A 16,851-nucleotide genomic window follows, 5' to 3' on the forward strand; every position below is an offset into this window, starting at 1 on the left:
GGTCCCTGTTGGGGAAAATGGAGGCAAAGAAATTGTTAAATAGGTTAGCCTTGTCATCTGGTGTGACATCCAGATTTCCTAGCATGTCTTGCAGAGGTCCCACGTAACCCAGTACCTTCATTTTGCCCCCTATGTATTTAAAAAAGGACTTCTTGTTGTCCTTGATCCAGGTCGCTAGTCCCAGTCCCATCTCTGCCTTGGCCTTCCTGACCACCCCTCCCGCCCCGACCAACCGAGGTGTAGTCATTTTATACCATTGTAAGCAAATATTTCTGGGTGTTTCCTGAGGGTTTTAATTGCACTTTGCCAGTAATTGTTGTAATTGTCCAAAAATTTTGCTTTGACAGTGCTGTCCTCAACTTTTGTGAACCTCTTGCACCGGCCAGTACCCCTCATTCTCTGCTCGAAAACTGCACTGCTTCTTTCCAAAGCCATATAGTCACCCAGCGGAGTCCACCCTGCTCCTGCAAGGTACGTCCCACCTCTACTGCTCTACGCGCTGGCTGTAGGTCGGAGTAGCAGGATGACTGTCGTGTGAGACTGCACCTCTTTTCTTTTATAGCAGCAACACGAGCCCAGGCATGCTGTCACCCACGTTTCTTAAGCAGTGTGCCTATATATATATCTATCTCTGTCTCTGTATATATATAAAGCTCTGTATATCTCTATGTAGGCATATACATAGAGCTCTCTCTCTGTCTATCACTATATATTTCTATCTCCATTTCTAAATAGGTGTATTTCTATCTCTATCTCTATCTCTCATAGTGTTTGCTGTGCAAGCCCCAGACCCTGTGAGAGGCAAGGGCTCTCTCTCTGCAGCCCATTTTGTAGCAGTCCTGGCTCTGCGCAGCCGGGGCACATGAGTCCAAGTCGGAGCCCCTGGCCGTGCCCCACAGCAGGGCTGGCTGGAAGGGGAGGCAGAGGCTTGAGCCCTCGGAGGGGCGCCCTTGCTCTGGGGTGTCAGGCCCCAGCACAGGCTGAGATGGGGAACCGGGGCCGGCTCAGGCTCAGCTCCCAGCTCTGTGACACGTGGCTTGTCCTGGAAAGGAGCCTCGCGAGCACCCATCAGGCGTGACTGCCCATGATCAGCACCTGTCCCACCCCCCACTCCCCCAGGGACCTGCAGCTCCCAGCTCCCTGCAGCTTTGGTGCAAGTCCCCGGCCACTGCCTCTGCCCCTGACACCCCACATATCATCTAATATGGGCGGAAGGTAACCGAGCGGAGCATAACTCGCCACTCACATCTGGCGTGAGCGCGGTGAGCACTCCTGACCGCGCGGTGCAGCTGGCCCTGGCCCCCCAAGTGCCGCAGCTGGGGTGCTGGCGGCTGGGACCTGCAGCCCCAGCAGAGGCCTCTGCAGCCTCCTCACACCGTACCTCCAGCCACAGGCCCGCAGATGGATGTGCCCGTGTGCAGCCACAGGCCCTGCCGTGCTCCCGGTAAGTTGGGCACTGAGAGACTGGGCACAGCCGGGGGAGGCAGTGCAGGGGGTAAATGAGGCCTGATGGCTGGGGCTTGCAGGAGCTGTCTGAGGCCTGCTTGTGCACCCCGGAGCCTGACTCGCCTCCCAGGCTGCCTGACCTGGGCGTAGCACTTCACCACGTCTCCCCAAAGTCAGGATAGATGTACACCCAATAGCCTGGAGACCTGGGATCATGGCTCTGCTCCAGGTCAGTCAGTCTAAGATTCAGCAGCTGAGCTGTCTGCCATGCTGCTGGGCTCCTGGGTGAGGTGCTCCTGCCTGCTCTCACCTAGCTGGACCCATTCCCCTGACGGGAAGTGAAACATGGAGGTTCAGACCTGGGACTAAACCCAAGTCAGGCTGGGGCTGTAACCACTGTGCTTTTTTGAGGCTCTCACCTGGGGGCACTTAGCCCCGAAAACACACTACCCCACCCCAGGCTCCTGGAAACGCTGGCTAATACATGTCTTCTGTTGAGCGGGTTCCTCCTTGTAGGCACTAAGTCCCACGCAGCTCCGTCAGTGAGACTAGAGGTCAAGTTCTGATATGGGAACGGTGGGTCTTTGGGTGTGAGCAGTGCGACTGTTCATCTTGACTAACATGGGGCCCCGTTCAAAGACACCAAAGCCCCCAGTCTTTAATGCTCTCATTCCACCTCAGAGGCACCAAGTCAAGGGGCACAGCCCAGAGCTGTTTGTCCAGAGGTGCTTGCTAGCCTAGTGAGCAGAGTGCTTTCCTGGAGCCTCAGTGTCATGGGTTTGAATCCTGGCTTGGCTGGTAAAGTGAGATTTCCTGGGTGACTTCTTTGCTCTTATGGCTTCCTCCCTCTTTCATTGCTGTGGCTGGACGCACCGGGTCAAGAGGTGCAGCCAAGAGCATTCTTGTTAGGAGAGTGTTATCATAGAGGCTTGATGTCATGGGTTCAAATCCTACCCTGGTATGGATAAGCTGGTCTCTGTGGCCAGTTCTTTACTCACGGGGCCCCTGACTCTTTCATTGCTGTGGCCAGAGGCGCCAAATCAAGAGGCGCAGCCGATAACTTTCCATTCAGCAGAGCTTGCTGCCCGGGTGGGGAGAGTGCTTATCTAAAAAGCTGGTGGCATGGGTTCAAATCCCACCCTATTACTGTGAGCAAGTAACCTTTGTAAGCTGGTCTCTGGTAGAAGTTCTTTACTCCCGGGACACCTAACTCTTGCATTGCTGTGGCCAGAGGCACTGAGTCAAGAGGCGCAGCTGACAGCCCTCAAAAAGGAGAGCTTGCTAGCATTATGGGTGAGGCGCTGGCTTGAGACACTGGTGGCATGGGTTCTGGTCCTGTGTGAGTGATCCTAAGTGAACAGTTGACCTGTGGCCTGGGTCCCCCCCTTGCTGTGGTATTTGGCTGCACGGCAGTTGGGGTTGGCTCTACACTTCTCAGCAAGCCTTAGGCTGCTGTGCAGGTGCCCATGGGCAGGTGGGTACTGTTGCCTCAGGAGCTTTTGGAGGTCACGGAGAGGTCGCCAGGGTCTGGGGGCGTCTGGTTTTGGCACTCCCGGTGTACACGTCCAGTGTACAGTCGTCCACTTCAGTGTTATTGATTACGTATATGCCTTTTAGTCACCGGGAGTCTCAAAACCAGACTAGTAGTACCTCTACGTTCACATGGACGACTGTACACTGGACATGTGCCTCTGGCCACGCCAGCCACAAGAGCCCCACTCCCTCAGGCCGCTTGCCCGGGCACCAGCCTAGCTGCTGCCCTCCCCAGCCAAAGCCCAGCCCAGCCCAGCCCAGCCCAAAGCAAGGGCTGCACAGCCTGCCCTGCCCAGGCCGGCAGCCCCGCCAAAGCAAGGCCATCCCGGGGCTGGCGGGGCGGGTGGTTTCTGTCCTGGGGCCTTTCCCCGTTAGTATAGCGGTGAGTATCCCCGCCTGTCACGCGGGAGACCGGGGTTCAACTCCCCGACGGGGAGGCTCCCTTTTGCACAGCCCCCAGCTGGCTAGGGAGCCCCCTCCACGACCAAGCCTCCCGCCCGAGGCAGCGGCCTGGTTGCCGTGGCCCTGCGGAAGGTGCTGGCGGCTGCAAGGCGCCTGGAGCTGCTCCCGCGGGACCTCAGCTGGCCTCAAGGCCCAGGGCAGCCAGCATTGGCCCTTGCCGGCCCGCCGCCTGGGCCTCCGGGGCTGCTGACACAGGCCGCAGCACGCGGTGCCAAGGGGCAGGGGCCAGCTGGAGTGCCCCTGGGCCTGGGGCTCCAGGCAGGCGGGCCCCAGGAGGCAGGAAGCGCACAAGAGCCAGTGCAGTGGGGGACAATTGGCACACACTCCCTTCCTGGGCCTTGGCTTTGGCTAGTGCCGCAACCCAGGGACCGTCTCCAAATTCCCCGCCTCTCTCGCTGCTTCCCTCTCGTCCCTCGGCGAAGCCTGCACGTGGCAGCGCGGCACTTGCGCAGGGGCCGAGGCAGGCGAGGGGCCCGCGGTGCGGCGCTCCCCTGCTGGGCGCGGCCTGCCGGCTTCATCTTTCCCAAGGCCAAAAGCCCAAGCAGCGCGCGGCCTGGGGCTTGCCCGCGCACCCAGGGAGCGAGCCTTGGCGCTCTGCTTGGGCCGGCACACTCCCTGACGCCTGCTGCGGGTGTCAAAGCAGGTCAGCCCCGGGAAGGTGGAGAAGGTGCAGGGCGCCGTCCCGCGCTCCTGCCTTGCCCAGGCTCCAGCTGCAAAAGGAGCCGGCTGCCACACAAGCACGAAGCCCAGCACGTAGCTGACAGGATTCGAACCTGTGCAGGGAGACCCCAATGGATTTCGAGCCCATCGCCTTAACCTCTCGGCCACAGCTACCACCAGCAAAAAAGGCAGGCAGCCCGGCCTCCGCCCCACGCCTCTGCAATGGCACCCCGTTGCCAGGTCCTCCAGCCCTGGCTGCACAGCCTGGGCCCCAGGCCCTGGCCCTCAAAAGCCCAGAGGCAAGGCAGCCCCGGGCGGAAGCAGGGCCAGCCAGCCCCTCCACTCGAGGCCAGCCCCAGCACACGTGGCACCAAGCCCCTGTGGGGGCCCTGGACAAAGCCTGGGCCAGGCCACCTGCCTTCGGCTCACGCCCTGCAAGGCCAGCTGTTCCCCAGCGTCCTTGCCATCCTGGCCAGGGAGGCAGCCTTGCTGGAAGGCTGCCTCTGGCCGCGCCAGCCACAAGAGCCCAGCACCCTCAGGCCGCTTGCCCGGGCACCTGCCCATCTGCTGCCCTCCCCAGCCCAGCCCAGCCCAGCCCAGCCCAGCCCAAAGCAAGGGCTGCACAGCCTGCCCTGCCCAGGCCGGCAGCCCCGCCAAAGCAAGGCCAGCCCGGGGCTGGCGGGGCGGGTGGTTTCTGTCCTGCGGCCTTTCCCCGTTAGTATAGCGGTGAGTATCCCCGCCTGTCACGCCGGAGACCGGGGTTCAACTCCCCGACGGGGAGGCTCCCTTTTGCACAGCCCCCAGCTGGCTAGGGAGCCCCCTCCACGACCAAGCCTCCCGCCCGAGGCAGCGGCCTGGTTCCCGTGGCCCTGCGGAAGGTGCTGGCGGCTGCAAGGCGCCTGGAGCTGCTCCCGCGGGACCTCAGCTGGCCTCAAGGCCCAGGGCAGCCAGCATTGGCCCTTGCCGGCCCGCCGCCTGGGCCTCCGGGGCTGCTGACACAGGCCGCAGCACGCGGTGCCAAGGGGCAGGGGCCAGCTGGAGTGCCCCTGGGCCTGGGGCTCCAGGCAGGCGGGCCCCAGGAGGCAGGAAGCGCACAAGAGCCAGTGCAGTGGGGGACAATTGGCACACACTCCCTTCCTGGGCCTTGGCTTTGGCTAGTGCCGCAACCCAGGGACCGTCTCCAAATTCCCCGCCTCTCTCGCTGCTTCCCTCTCATCCCTCGGCGAAGCCTGCACGTGGCAGCGCGGCACTTGCGCAGGGGCCGAGGCAGGCGAGGGGCCCGCGGTGCGGCGCTCCCCTGCTGGGCGCGGCCTGCCGGCTTCATCTTTCCCAAGGCCAAAAGCCCAAGCAGCGCGCGGCCTGGGGCTTGCCCGCGCACCCAGGGAGTGAGCCTTGGCGCTCTGCTTGGGCCGGCACACTCCCTGACGCCTGCTGCGGGTGTCAAAGCAGGTCAGCCCCGGGAAGGTGGAGAAGGTGCAGGGCGCCGTCCCGCGCTCCTGCCTTGCCCAGGCTCCAGCTGCAAAAGGAGCCGGCTGCCACACAAGCACGAAGCCCAGCACGTAGCTGAGAGGATTCGAACCTGTGCAGGGAGACCCCAATGGATTTCGAGCCCATCGCCTTAACCTCTCGGCCACAGCTACCACCAACAAAAGAGGCAGGCAGCCCGGCCTCCGCCCCACGCCTCTGCAATGGCACCCCGTTGCCAGGTCCTCCAGCCCTGGCTGCACAGCCTGGGCCCCAGGCCCTGGCCCTCAAAAGCCCAGAGGCAAGGCAGCCCCGGGCGGAAGCAGGGCCAGCCAGCCCCTCCACTCGAGGCCAGCCCCAGCACACGTGGCACCAAGCCCCTGTGGGGGCCCTGGACAAAGCCTGGGCCAGGCCACCTGCCTTCGGCTCACGCCCTGCAAGGCCAGCTGTTCCCCAGTGTCCTTGCCATCCTAGCCAGGGAGGCAGCCTTGCTGGAAGGCTGCCTCTGGCCGCGCCAGCCACAAGAGCCCAGCACCCTCAGGCCGCTTGCCCGGGCACCTGCCCATCTGCTGCCCTCCCCAGCCCAGCCCAGCCCAGCCCAGCCCAGCCCAGCCCAGCCCAAAGCAAGGGCTGCACAGCCTGCCCTGCCCAGGCCGGCAGCCCCGCCAAAGCAAGGCCAGCCCGGGGCTGGCGGGGCGGGTGGTTTCTGTCCTGCGGCCTTTCCCCGTTAGTATAGCGGTGAGTATCCCCGCCTGTCACGCGGGAGACCGGGGTTCAACTCCCCGACGGGGAGGCTCCCTTTTGCACAGCCCCCAGCTGGCTAGGGAGCCCCCTCCACGACCAAGCCTCCCGCCCGAGGCAGCGGCCTGGTTGCCGTGGCCCTGCGGAAGGTGCTGGCGGCTGCAAGGCGCCTGGAGCTGCTCCCGCGGGACCTCAGCTGGCCTCAAGGCCCAGGGCAGCCAGCATTGGCCCTTGCCGGCCCGCCGCCTGGGCCTCCGGGGCTGCTGACACAGGCCGCAGCACGCGGTGCCAAGGGGCAGGGGCCAGCTGGAGTGCCCCTGGGCCTGGGGCTCCAGGCAGGCGGGCCCCAGGAGGCAGGAAGCGCACAAGAGCCAGTGCAGTGGGGGACAATTGGCACACACTCCCTTCCTGGGCCTTGGCTTTGGCTAGTGCCGCAACCCAGGGACCGTCTCCAAATTCCCCGCCTCTCTCGCTGCTTCCCTCTCGTCCCTCGGCGAAGCCTGCACGTGGCAGCGCGGCATTTGCGCAGGGGCCGAGGCAGGCGAGGGGCCCGCGGTGCGGCGCTCCCCTGCTGGGCGCGGCCTGCCGGCTTCATCTTTCCCAAGGCCAAAAGCCCAAGCAGCGCGCGGCCTGGGGCTTGCCCGCGCACCCAGGGAGCGAGCCTTGGTGCTCTGCTTGGGCCGCCACACTCCCTGACGCCTGCTGCGGGTGTCAAAGCAGGTCAGCCCCGGGAAGGTGGAGAAGGTGCAGGGCGCCGTCCCGCGCTCCTGCCTTGCCCAGGCTCCAGCTGCAAAAGGAGCCGGCTGCCACACAAGCACGAAGCCCAGCACGTAGCTGACAGGATTCGAACCTGTGCAGGGAGACCCCAATGGATTTCTAGCCCATCGCCTTAACCTCTCGGCCACAGCTACCACCAGCAAAAGAGGCAGGCAGCCCGGCCTCCGCCCCACGCCTCTGCAATGGCACCCCGTTGCCAGGTCCTCCAGCCCTGGCTGCACAGCCTGGGCCCCAGGCCCTGGCCCTCAAAAGCCCAGAGGCAAGGCAGCCCCGGGCGGAAGCAGGGCCAGCCAGCCCCTCCACTCGAGGCCAGCCCCAGCACACATGGCACCAAGCCCCTGTGGGGGCCCTGGACAAAGCCTGGGCCAGGCCACCTGCCTTCGGCTCACGCCCTGCAAGGCCAGCTGTTCCCCAGCGTCCTTGCCATCCTGGCCAGGGAGGCAGCCTTGCTGGGAGGCTGCCTCTGGCCACGCCAGCCACAAGAGCCCAGCACCCTCAGGCCGCTTGCCCGGGCACCTGCCCATCTGCTGCCCTCCCCAGCCCAGCCCAGCCCAGCCCAGCCCAGCCCAGCCCAGCCCAGCCCAAAGCAAGGGCTGCACAGCCTGCCCTGCCCAGGCCGGCAGCCCCGCCAAAGCAAGGCCAGCCCGGGGCTGGCGGGGCGGGTGTTTTCTGTCCTCTGGCCTTTCCCCGTTAGTATAGCGGTGAGTATCCCCGCCTGTCACGCGGGAGACCGGGGTTCAACTCCCCGACGGGGAGGCTCCCTTTTGCACAGCCCCCAGCTGGCTAGGGAGCCCCCTCCACGACCAAGCCTCCCGCCCGAGGCAGCGGCCTGGTTGCCGTGGCCCTGCGGAAGGTGCTGGCGGCTGCAAGGCGCCTGGAGCTGCTCCCGCGGGACCTCAGCTGGCCTCAAGGCCCAGGGCAGCCAGCATTGGCCCTTGCCGGCCCGCCGCCTGGGCCTCCGGGGCTGCTGACACAGGCCGCAGCACGCGGTGCCAAGGGGCAGGGGCCAGCTGGAGTGCCTCTGGGCCTGGGGCTCCAGGCAGGCGGGCCCCAGGAGGCAGGAAGCGCACAAGAGCCAGTGCAGTGGGGGACAATTGGCACACACTCCCTTCCTGGGCCTTGGCTTTGGCTAGTGCCGCAACCCAGGGACCGTCTCCAAATTCCCCGCCTCTCTCGCTGCTTCCCTCTCGTCCCTCGGCGAAGCCTGCACGTGGCAGCGCGGCACTTGCGCAGGGGCCGAGGCAGGCGAGGGGCCCGCGGTGCGGCGCTCCCCTGCTGGGCGCGGCCTGCCGGCTTCATCTTTCCCAAGGCCAAAAGCCCAAGCAGCGCGCGGCCTGGGGCTTGCCCGCGCACCCAGGGAGCGAGCCTTGGCGCTCTGCTTGGGCCGGCACACTCCCTGACGCCTGTTGCGGGTGTCAAAGCAGGTCAGCCCCGGGAAGGTGGAGAAGGTGCAGGGCGCCGTCCCGCGCTCCTGCCTTGCCCAGGCTCCAGCTGCAAAAGGAGCCGGCTGCCACACAAGCACGAAGCCCAGCACGTAGCTGACAGGATTCGAACCTGTGCAGGGAGACCCCAATGGATTTCTAGCCCATCGCCTTAACCTCTCGGCCACAGCTACCACCAGCAAAAGAGGCAGGCAGCCCGGCCTCCGCCCCACGCCTCTGCAATGGCACCCCGTTGCCAGGTCCTCCAGCCCTGGCTGCACAGCCTGGGCCCCAGGCCCTGGCCCTCAAAAGCCCAGAGGCAAGGCAGCCCCGGGCGGAAGCAGGGCCAGCCAGCCCCTCCACTCGAGGCCAGCCCCAGCACACGTGGCACCAAGCCCCTGTGGGGGCCCTGGACAAAGCCTGGGCCAGGCCACCTGCCTTCGGCTCACGCCCTGCAAGGCCAGCTGTTCCCCAGCGTCCTTGCCATCCTGGCCAGGGAGGCAGCCTTGCTGGGAGGCTGCCTCTGGCCACGCCAGCCACAAGAGCCCAGCACCCTCAGGCCGCTTGCCCGGGCACCTGCCCATCTGCTGCCCTCCCCAGCCCAGCCCAGCCCAGCCCAGCCCAGCCCAAAGCAAGGGCTGCACAGCCTGCCCTGCCCAGGCCGGCAGCCCCGCCAAAGCAAGGCCAGCCCGGGGCTGGCGGGGCGGGTGTTTTCTGTCCTCTGGCCTTTCCCCGTTAGTATAGCGGTGAGTATCCCCGCCTGTCACGCGGGAGACCGGGGTTCAACTCCCCGACGGGGAGGCTCCCTTTTGCACAGCCCCCAGCTGGCTAGGGAGCCCCCTCCACGACCAAGCCTCCCGCCCGAGGCAGCGGCCTGGTTGCCGTGGCCCTGCGGAAGGTGCTGGCGGCTGCAAGGCGCCTGGAGCTGCTCCCGCGGGACCTCAGCTGGCCTCAAGGCCCAGGGCAGCCAGCATTGGCCCTTGCCGGCCCGCCGCCTGGGCCTCCGGGGCTGCTGACACAGGCCGCAGCACGCGGTGCCAAGGGGCAGGGGCCAGCTGGAGTGCCCCTGGGCCTGGGGCTCCACGCAGGCGGGCCCCAGGAGGCAGGAAGCGCACAAGAGCCAGTGCAGTGGGGGACAATTGGCACACACTCCCTTCCTGGGCCTTGGCTTTGGCTAGTGCCGCAACCCAGGGACCGTCTCCAAATTCCCCGCCTCTCTCGCTGCTTCCCTCTCATCCCTCGGCGAAGCCTGCACGTGGCAGCGCGGCACTTGCGCAGGGGCCGAGGCAGGCGAGGGGCCCGCGGTGCGGCGCTCCCCTGCTGGGCTTGGCCTGCCGGCTTCATCTTTCCCAAGGCCAAAAGCCCAAGCAGCGCGCGGCCTGGGGCTTGCCCGCGCACCCAGGGAGCGAGCCTTGGCGCTCTGCTTGGGCCGGCACACTCCCTGACGCCTGCTGCGGGTGTCAAAGCAGGTCAGCCCCGGGAAGGTGGAGAAGGTGCAGGGCGCCGTCCCACGCTCCTGCCTTGCCCAGGCTCCAGCTGCAAAAGGAGCCGGCTGCCACACAAGCACGAAGCCCAGCACGTAGCTGAGAGGATTCGAACCTGTGCAGGGAGACCCCAATGGATTTCGAGCCCATCGCCTTAACCTCTCGGCCACAGCTACCACCAGCAAAAGAGGCAGGCAGCCCGGCCTCCGCCCCATGCCTCTGCAATGGCACCCCGTTGCCAGGTCCTCCAGCCCTGGCTGCACAGCCTGGGCCCCAGGCCCTGGCCCTCAAAAGCCCAGAGGCAAGGCAGCCCCGGGCGGAAGCAGGGCCAGCCAGCCCCTCCACTCGAGGCCAGCCCCAGCACACGTGGCACCAAGCCCCTGTGGGGGCCCTGGACAAAGCCTGGGCCAGGCCACCTGCCTTCGGCTCACGCCCTGCAAGGCCAGCTGTTCCCCAGCGTCCTTGCCATCCTGGCCAGGGAGGCAGCCTTGCTGGGAGGCTGCCTCTGGCCACGCCAGCCACAAGAGCCCAGCACCCTCAGGCCGCTTGCCCGGGCACCTGCCCATCTGCTGCCCTCCCCAGCCCAGCCCAGCCCAGCCCAGCCCAGCCCAAAGCAAGGGCTGCACAGCCTGCCCTGCCCAGGCCGGCAGCCCCGCCAAAGCAAGGCCAGCCCGGGGCTGGCGGGGCGGGTGTTTTCTGTCCTCTGGCCTTTCCCCGTTAGTATAGCGGTGAGTATCCCCGCCTGTCACGCGGGAGACCGGGGTTCAACTCCCCGACGGGGAGGCTCCCTTTTGCACAGCCCCCAGCTGGCTAGGGAGCCCCCTCCACGACCAAGCCTCCCGCCCGAGGCAGCGGCCTGGTTGCCGTGGCCCTGCGGAAGGTGCTGGCGGCTGCAAGGCGCCTGGAGCTGCTCCCGCGGGACCTCAGCTGGCCTCAAGGCCCAGGGCAGCCAGCATTGGCCCTTGCCGGCCCGCCGCCTGGGCCTCCGGGGCTGCTGACACAGGCCGCAGCACGCGGTGCCAAGGGGCAGGGGCCAGCTGGAGTGCCTCTGGGCCTGGGGCTCCAGGCAGGCGGGCCCCAGGAGGCAGGAAGCGCACAAGAGCCAGTGCAGTGGGGGACAATTGGCACACACTCCCTTCCTGGGCCTTGGCTTTGGCTAGTGCCGCAACCCAGGGACCGTCTCCAAATTCCCCGCCTCTCTCGCTGCTTCCCTCTCGTCCCTCGGCGAAGCCTGCACGTGGCAGCGCGGCACTTGCGCAGGGGCCGAGGCAGGCGAGGGGCCCGCGGTGCGGCGCTCCCCTGCTGGGCGCGGCCTGCCGGCTTCATCTTTCCCAAGGCCAAAAGCCCAAGCAGCGCGCGGCCTGGGGCTTGCCCGCGCACCCAGGGAGCGAGCCTTGGCGCTCTGCTTCGGCCGGCACACTCCCTAACGCCTGCTGCGGGTGTCAAAGCAGGTCAGCCCCGGGAAGGTGGAGAAGGTGCAGGGCGCCGTCCCGCGCTCCTGCCTTGCCCAGGCTCCAGCTGCAAAAGGAGCCGGCTGCCACACAAGCACGAAGCCCAGCACGTAGCTGACAGGATTCGAACCTGTGCAGGGAGACCCCAATGGATTTCGAGCCCATCGCCTTAACCTCTCGGCCACAGCTACCACCAACAAGAGCGGCAGGCAGCCCGGCCTCCGCCCCACGCCTCTGCAATGGCACCCCGTTGCCAGGTCCTCCAGCCCTGGCTGCACAGCCTGGGCCCCAGGCCCTGGCCCTCAAAAGCCCAGAGGCAAGGCAGCCCCGGGCGGAAGCAGGGCCAGCCAGCCCCTCCACTCGAGGCCAGCCCCAGCACACGTGGCACCAAGCCCCTGTGGGGGCCCTGGACAAAGCCTGGGCCAGGCCACCTGCCTTCGGCTCACGCCCTGCAAGGCCAGCTGTTCCCCAGTGTCCTTGCCATCCTAGCCAGGGAGGCAGCCTTGCTGGAAGGCTGCCTCTGGCCGCGCCAGCCACAAGAGCCCAGCACCCTCAGGCCGCTTGCCCGGGCACCTGCCCATCTGCTGCCCTCCCCAGCCCAGCCCAGCCCAGCCCAGCCCAGCCCAAAGCAAGGGCTGCACAGCCTGCCCTGCCCAGGCCGGCAGCCCCGCCAAAGCAAGGCCAGCCCGGGGCTGGCGGGGCGGGTGGTTTCTGTCCTGCGGCCTTTCCCCGTTAGTATAGCGGTGCGTATCCCCGCCTGTCACGCGGGAGACCGGGGTTCAACTCCCCGACGGGGAGGCTCCCTTTTGCACAGCCCCCAGCTGGCTAGGGAGCCCCCTCCACGACCAAGCCTTCCGCCCGAGGCAGCGGCCTGGTTGCCGTGGCCCTGCGGAAGGTGCTGGCGGCTGCAAGGCGCCTGGAGCTGCTCCCGCGGGACCTCAGCTGGCCTCAAGGCCCAGGGCAGCCAGCATTGGCCCTTGCCGGCCCGCCGCCTGGGCCTCCGGGGCTGCTGACACAGGCCGCAGCACGCGGTGCCAAGGGGCAGGGGCCAGCTGGAGTGCCCCTGGGCCTGGGGCTCCACGCAGGCGGGCCCCAGGAGGCAGGAAGCGCACAAGAGCCAGTGCAGTGGGGGACAATTGGCACACACTCCCTTCCTGGGCCTTGGCTTTGGCTAGTGCCGCAACCCAGGGACCGTCTCCAAATTCCCCGCCTCTCTCGCTGCTTCCCTCTCATCCCTCGGCGAAGCCTGCACGTGGCAGCGCGGCACTTGCGCAGGGGCCGAGGCAGGTGAGGGGCCCGCGGTGCGGCGCTCCCCTGCTGGGCTTGGCCTGCCGGCTTCATCTTTCCCAAGGCCAAAAGCCCAAGCAGCGCGCGGCCTGGGGCTTGCCCGCGCACCCAGGGAGCGAGCCTTGGCGCTCTGCTTGGGCCGGCACACTCCCTGACGCCTGCTGCGGGTGTCAAAGCAGGTCAGCCCCGGGAAGGTGGAGAAGGTGCAGGGCGCCGTCCCACGCTCCTGCCTTGCCCAGGCTCCAGCTGCAAAAGGAGCCGGCTGCCACACAAGCACGAAGCCCAGCACGTAGCTGAGAGGATTCGAACCTGTGCAGGGAGACCCCAATGGATTTCGAGCCCATCGCCTTAACCTCTCGGCCACAGCTACCACCAGCAAAAGAGGCAGGCAGCCCGGCCTCCGCCCCATGCCTCTGCAATGGCACCCCGTTGCCAGGTCCTCCAGCCCTGGCTGCACAGCCTGGGCCCCAGGCCCTGGCCCTCAAAAGCCCAGAGGCAAGGCAGCCCCGGGCGGAAGCAGGGCCAGCCAGCCCCTCCACTCGAGGCCAGCCCCAGCACACGTGGCACCAAGCCCCTGTGGGGGCCCTGGACAAAGCCTGGGCCAGGCCACCTGCCTTCGGCTCACGCCCTGCAAGGCCAGCTGTTCCCCAGCGTCCTTGCCATCCTGGCCAGGGAGGCAGCCTTGCTGGAAGGCTGCCTCTGGCCGCGCCAGCCACAAGAGCCCAGCACCCTCAGGCCGCTTGCCCGGGCACCTGCCCATCTGCTGCCCTCCCCAGCCCAGCCCAGCCCAGCCCAGCCCAGCCCAAAGCAAGGGCTGCACAGCCTGCCCTGCCCAGGCCGGCAGCCCCGCCAAAGCAAGGCCAGCCCGGGGCTGGCGGGGCGGGTGGTTTCTGTCCTGCGGCCTTTCCCCGTTAGTATAGCGGTGAGTATCCCCGCCTGTCACGCGGGAGACCGGGGTTCAACTCCCCGACGGGGAGGCTCCCTTTTGCACAGCCCCCAGCTGGCTAGGGAGCCCCCTCCACGACCAAGCCTCCCGCCCGAGGCAGCGGCCTGGTTGCTGTGGCCCTGCGGAAGGTGCTGGCGGCTGCAAGGCGCCTGGAGCTGCTCCCGCGGGACCTCAGCTGGCCTCAAGGCCCAGGGCAGCCAGCATTGGCCCTTGCCGGCCCGCCGCCTGGGCCTCCGGGGCTGCTGACACAGGCCGCAGCACGCGGTGCCAAGGGGCAGGGGCCAGCTGGAGTGCCCCTGGGCCTGGGGCTCCAGGCAGGCGGGCCCCAGGAGGCAGGAAGCGCACAAGAGCCAGTGCAGTGGGGGACAATTGGCACACACTCCCTTCCTGGGCCTTGGCTTTGGCTAGTGCCGCAACCCAGGGACCGTCTCCAAATTCCCCGCCTCTCTCGCTGCTTCCCTCTCGTCCCTCGGCGAAGCCTGCACGTGGCAGCGCGGCATTTGCGCAGGGGCCGAGGCAGGCGAGGGGCCCGCGGTGCGGCGCTCCCCTGCTGGGCGCGGCCTGCCGGCTTCATCTTTCCCAAGGCCAAAAGCCCAAGCAGCGCGCGGCCTGGGGCTTGCCCGCGCACCCAGGGAGCGAGCCTTGGTGCTCTGCTTGGGCCGCCACACTCCCTGACGCCTGCTGCGGGTGTCAAAGCAGGTCAGCCCCGGGAAGGTGGAGAAGGTGCAGGGCGCCGTCCCGCGCTCCTGCCTTGCCCAGGCTCCAGCTGCAAAAGGAGCCGGCTGCCACACAAGCACGAAGCCCAGCACGTAGCTGACAGGATTCGAACCTGTGCAGGGAGACCCCAATGGATTTCTAGCCCATCGCCTTAACCTCTCGGCCACAGCTACCATGAGCAAAAGAGGCAGGCAGCCCGGCCTCCGCCCCACGCCTCTGCAATGGCACCCCGTTGCCAGGTCCTCCAGCCCTGGCTGCACAGCCTGGGCCCCAGGCCCTGGCCCTCAAAAGCCCAGAGGCAAGGCAGCCCCGGGCGGAAGCAGGGCCAGCCAGCCCCTCCACTCGAGGCCAGCCCCAGCACACGTGGCACCAAGCCCCTGTGGGGGCCCTGGACAAAGCCTGGGCCAGGCCACCTGCCTTCGGCTCACGCCCTGCAAGGCCAGCTGTTCCCCAGCGTCCTTGCCATCCTAGACAGGGAGGCAGCCTTGCTGGGAGGCTGCCTCTGGCCACGCCAGCCACAAGAGCCCAGCACCCTCAGGCCGCTTGCCCGGGCACCTGCCCATCTGCTGCCCTCCCCAGCCCAGCCCAGCCCAGCCCAGCCCAGCCCAAAGCAAGGGCTGCACAGCCTGCCCTGCCCAGGCCGGCAGCCCCGCCAAAGCAAGGCCAGCCCGGGGCTGGCGGGGCGGGTGTTTTCTGTCCTCTGGCCTTTCCCCGTTAGTATAGCGGTGAGTATCCCCGCCTGTCACGCGGGAGACCGGGGTTCAACTCCCCGACGGGGAGGCTCCCTTTTGCACAGCCCCCAGCTGGCTAGGGAGCCCCCTCCACGACCAAGCCTCCCGCCCGAGGCAGCGGCCTGGTTGCCGTGGCCCTGCGGAAGGTGCTGGCGGCTGCAAGGCGCCTGGAGCTGCTCCCGCGGGACCTCAGCTGGCCTCAAGGCCCAGGGCAGCCAGCATTGGCCCTTGCCGGCCCGCCGCCTGGGCCTCCGGGGCTGCTGACACAGGCCGCAGCACGCGGTGCCAAGGGGCAGGGGCCAGCTGGAGTGCCTCTGGGCCTGGGGCTCCAGGCAGGCGGGCCCCAGGAGGCAGGAAGCGCACAAGAGCCAGTGCAGTGGGGGACAATTGGCACACACTCCCTTCCTGGGCCTTGGCTTTGGCTAGTGCCGCAACCCAGGGACCGTCTCCAAATTCCCCGCCTCTCTCGCTGCTTCCCTCTCGTCCCTCGGCGAAGCCTGCACGTGGCAGCGCGGCACTTGCGCAGGGGCCGAGGCAGGCGAGGGGCCCGCGGTGCGGCGCTCCCCTGCTGGGCGCGGCCTGCCGGCTTCATCTTTCCCAAGGCCAAAAGCCCAAGCAGCGCGCGGCCTGGGGCTTGCCCGCGCACCCAGGGAGCGAGCCTTGGCGCTCTGCTTCGGCCGGCACACTCCCTAACGCCTGCTGCGGGTGTCAAAGCAGGTCAGCCCCGGGAAGGTGGAGAAGGTGCAGGGCGCCGTCCCGCGCTCCTGCCTTGCCCAGGCTCCAGCTGCAAAAGGAGCCGGCTGCCACACAAGCACGAAGCCCAGCACGTAGCTGACAGGATTCGAACCTGTGCAGGGAGACCCCAATGGATTTCGAGCCCATCGCCTTAACCTCTCGGCCACAGCTACCACCAACAAGAGCGGCAGGCAGCCCGGCCTCCGCCCCACGCCTCTGCAATGGCACCCCGTTGCCAGGTCCTCCAGCCCTGGCTGCACAGCCTGGGCCCCAGGCCCTGGCCCTCAAAAGCCCAGAGGCAAGGCAGCCCCGGGCGGAAGCAGGGCCAGCCAGCCCCTCCACTCGAGGCCAGCCCCAGCACACGTGGCACCAAGCCCCTGTGGGGGCCCTGGACAAAGCCTGGGCCAGGCCACCTGCCTTCGGCTCACGCCCTGCAAGGCCAGCTGTTCCCCAGTGTCCTTGCCATCCTAGCCAGGGAGGCAGCCTTGCTGGAAGGCTGCCTCTGGCCGCGCCAGCCACAAGAGCCCAGCACCCTCAGGCCGCTTGCCCGGGCACCTGCCCATCTGCTGCCCTCCCCAGCCCAGCCCAGCCCAGCCCAGCCCAGCCCAAAGCAAGGGCTGCACAGCCTGCCCTGCCCAGGCCGGCAGCCCCGCCAAAGCAAGGCCAGCCCGGGGCTGGCGGGGCGGGTGGTTTCTGTCCTGCGGCCTTTCCCCGTTAGTATAGCGGTGCGTATCCCCGCCTGTCACGCGGGAGACCGGGGTTCAACTCCCCGACGGGGAGGCTCCCTTTTGCACAGCCCCCAGCTGGCTAGGGAGCCCCCTCCACGACCAAGCCTTCCGCCCGAGGCAGCGGCCTGGTTGCCGTGGCCCTGCGGAAGGTGCTGGCGGCTGCAAGGCGCCTGGAGCTGCTCCCGCGGGACCTCAGCTGGCCTCAAGGCCCAGGGCAGCCAGCATTGGCCCTTGCCGGCCCGCCGCCTGGGCCTCCGGGGCTGCTGAC

The 16,851-nt window shown here is 67.6% G+C and overlaps 9 non-coding genes across 9 annotated transcripts; all 9 read right to left on the reverse strand.

The window, feature by feature from the left end:
* Window positions 1–4,193: 4,193 nt before the first annotated feature.
* On the reverse strand, window positions 4,194–4,275 carry TRNAS-CGA (transfer RNA serine (anticodon CGA)). Its single transcript has one exon. It is a non-coding gene; the product is annotated as a tRNA-Ser (tRNA).
* A 1,384-nt stretch (window positions 4,276–5,659) lies between these two features.
* Window positions 5,660–5,741, reverse strand: TRNAS-CGA (transfer RNA serine (anticodon CGA)). The gene has a single exon. It is a non-coding gene; the product is annotated as a tRNA-Ser (tRNA).
* A 1,394-nt stretch (window positions 5,742–7,135) lies between these two features.
* On the reverse strand, window positions 7,136–7,217 carry TRNAS-AGA (transfer RNA serine (anticodon AGA)). The gene has a single exon. It is a non-coding gene; the product is annotated as a tRNA-Ser (tRNA).
* A 1,399-nt stretch (window positions 7,218–8,616) lies between these two features.
* Window positions 8,617–8,698, reverse strand: TRNAS-AGA (transfer RNA serine (anticodon AGA)). The gene has a single exon. It is a non-coding gene; the product is annotated as a tRNA-Ser (tRNA).
* A 1,384-nt stretch (window positions 8,699–10,082) lies between these two features.
* On the reverse strand, window positions 10,083–10,164 carry TRNAS-CGA (transfer RNA serine (anticodon CGA)). Its single transcript has one exon. It is a non-coding gene; the product is annotated as a tRNA-Ser (tRNA).
* Window positions 10,165–11,548: 1,384 nt separating this feature from the next.
* Window positions 11,549–11,630, reverse strand: TRNAS-CGA (transfer RNA serine (anticodon CGA)). Its single transcript has one exon. It is a non-coding gene; the product is annotated as a tRNA-Ser (tRNA).
* Window positions 11,631–13,014: 1,384 nt separating this feature from the next.
* Window positions 13,015–13,096, reverse strand: TRNAS-CGA (transfer RNA serine (anticodon CGA)). Its single transcript has one exon. It is a non-coding gene; the product is annotated as a tRNA-Ser (tRNA).
* Window positions 13,097–14,480: 1,384 nt separating this feature from the next.
* TRNAS-AGA (transfer RNA serine (anticodon AGA)) lies at window positions 14,481–14,562 on the reverse strand. Its single transcript has one exon. It is a non-coding gene; the product is annotated as a tRNA-Ser (tRNA).
* Window positions 14,563–15,946: 1,384 nt separating this feature from the next.
* TRNAS-CGA (transfer RNA serine (anticodon CGA)) lies at window positions 15,947–16,028 on the reverse strand. Its single transcript has one exon. It is a non-coding gene; the product is annotated as a tRNA-Ser (tRNA).
* Between the last annotated feature and the right edge of the window lie 823 nt (window positions 16,029–16,851).

The sequence above is a fragment of the Alligator mississippiensis genome, chromosome 15 (genome assembly GCF_030867095.1).
Source record: "Alligator mississippiensis isolate rAllMis1 chromosome 15, rAllMis1, whole genome shotgun sequence".
NCBI classification, from domain to species: Eukaryota; Metazoa; Chordata; order Crocodylia; family Alligatoridae; genus Alligator; species Alligator mississippiensis.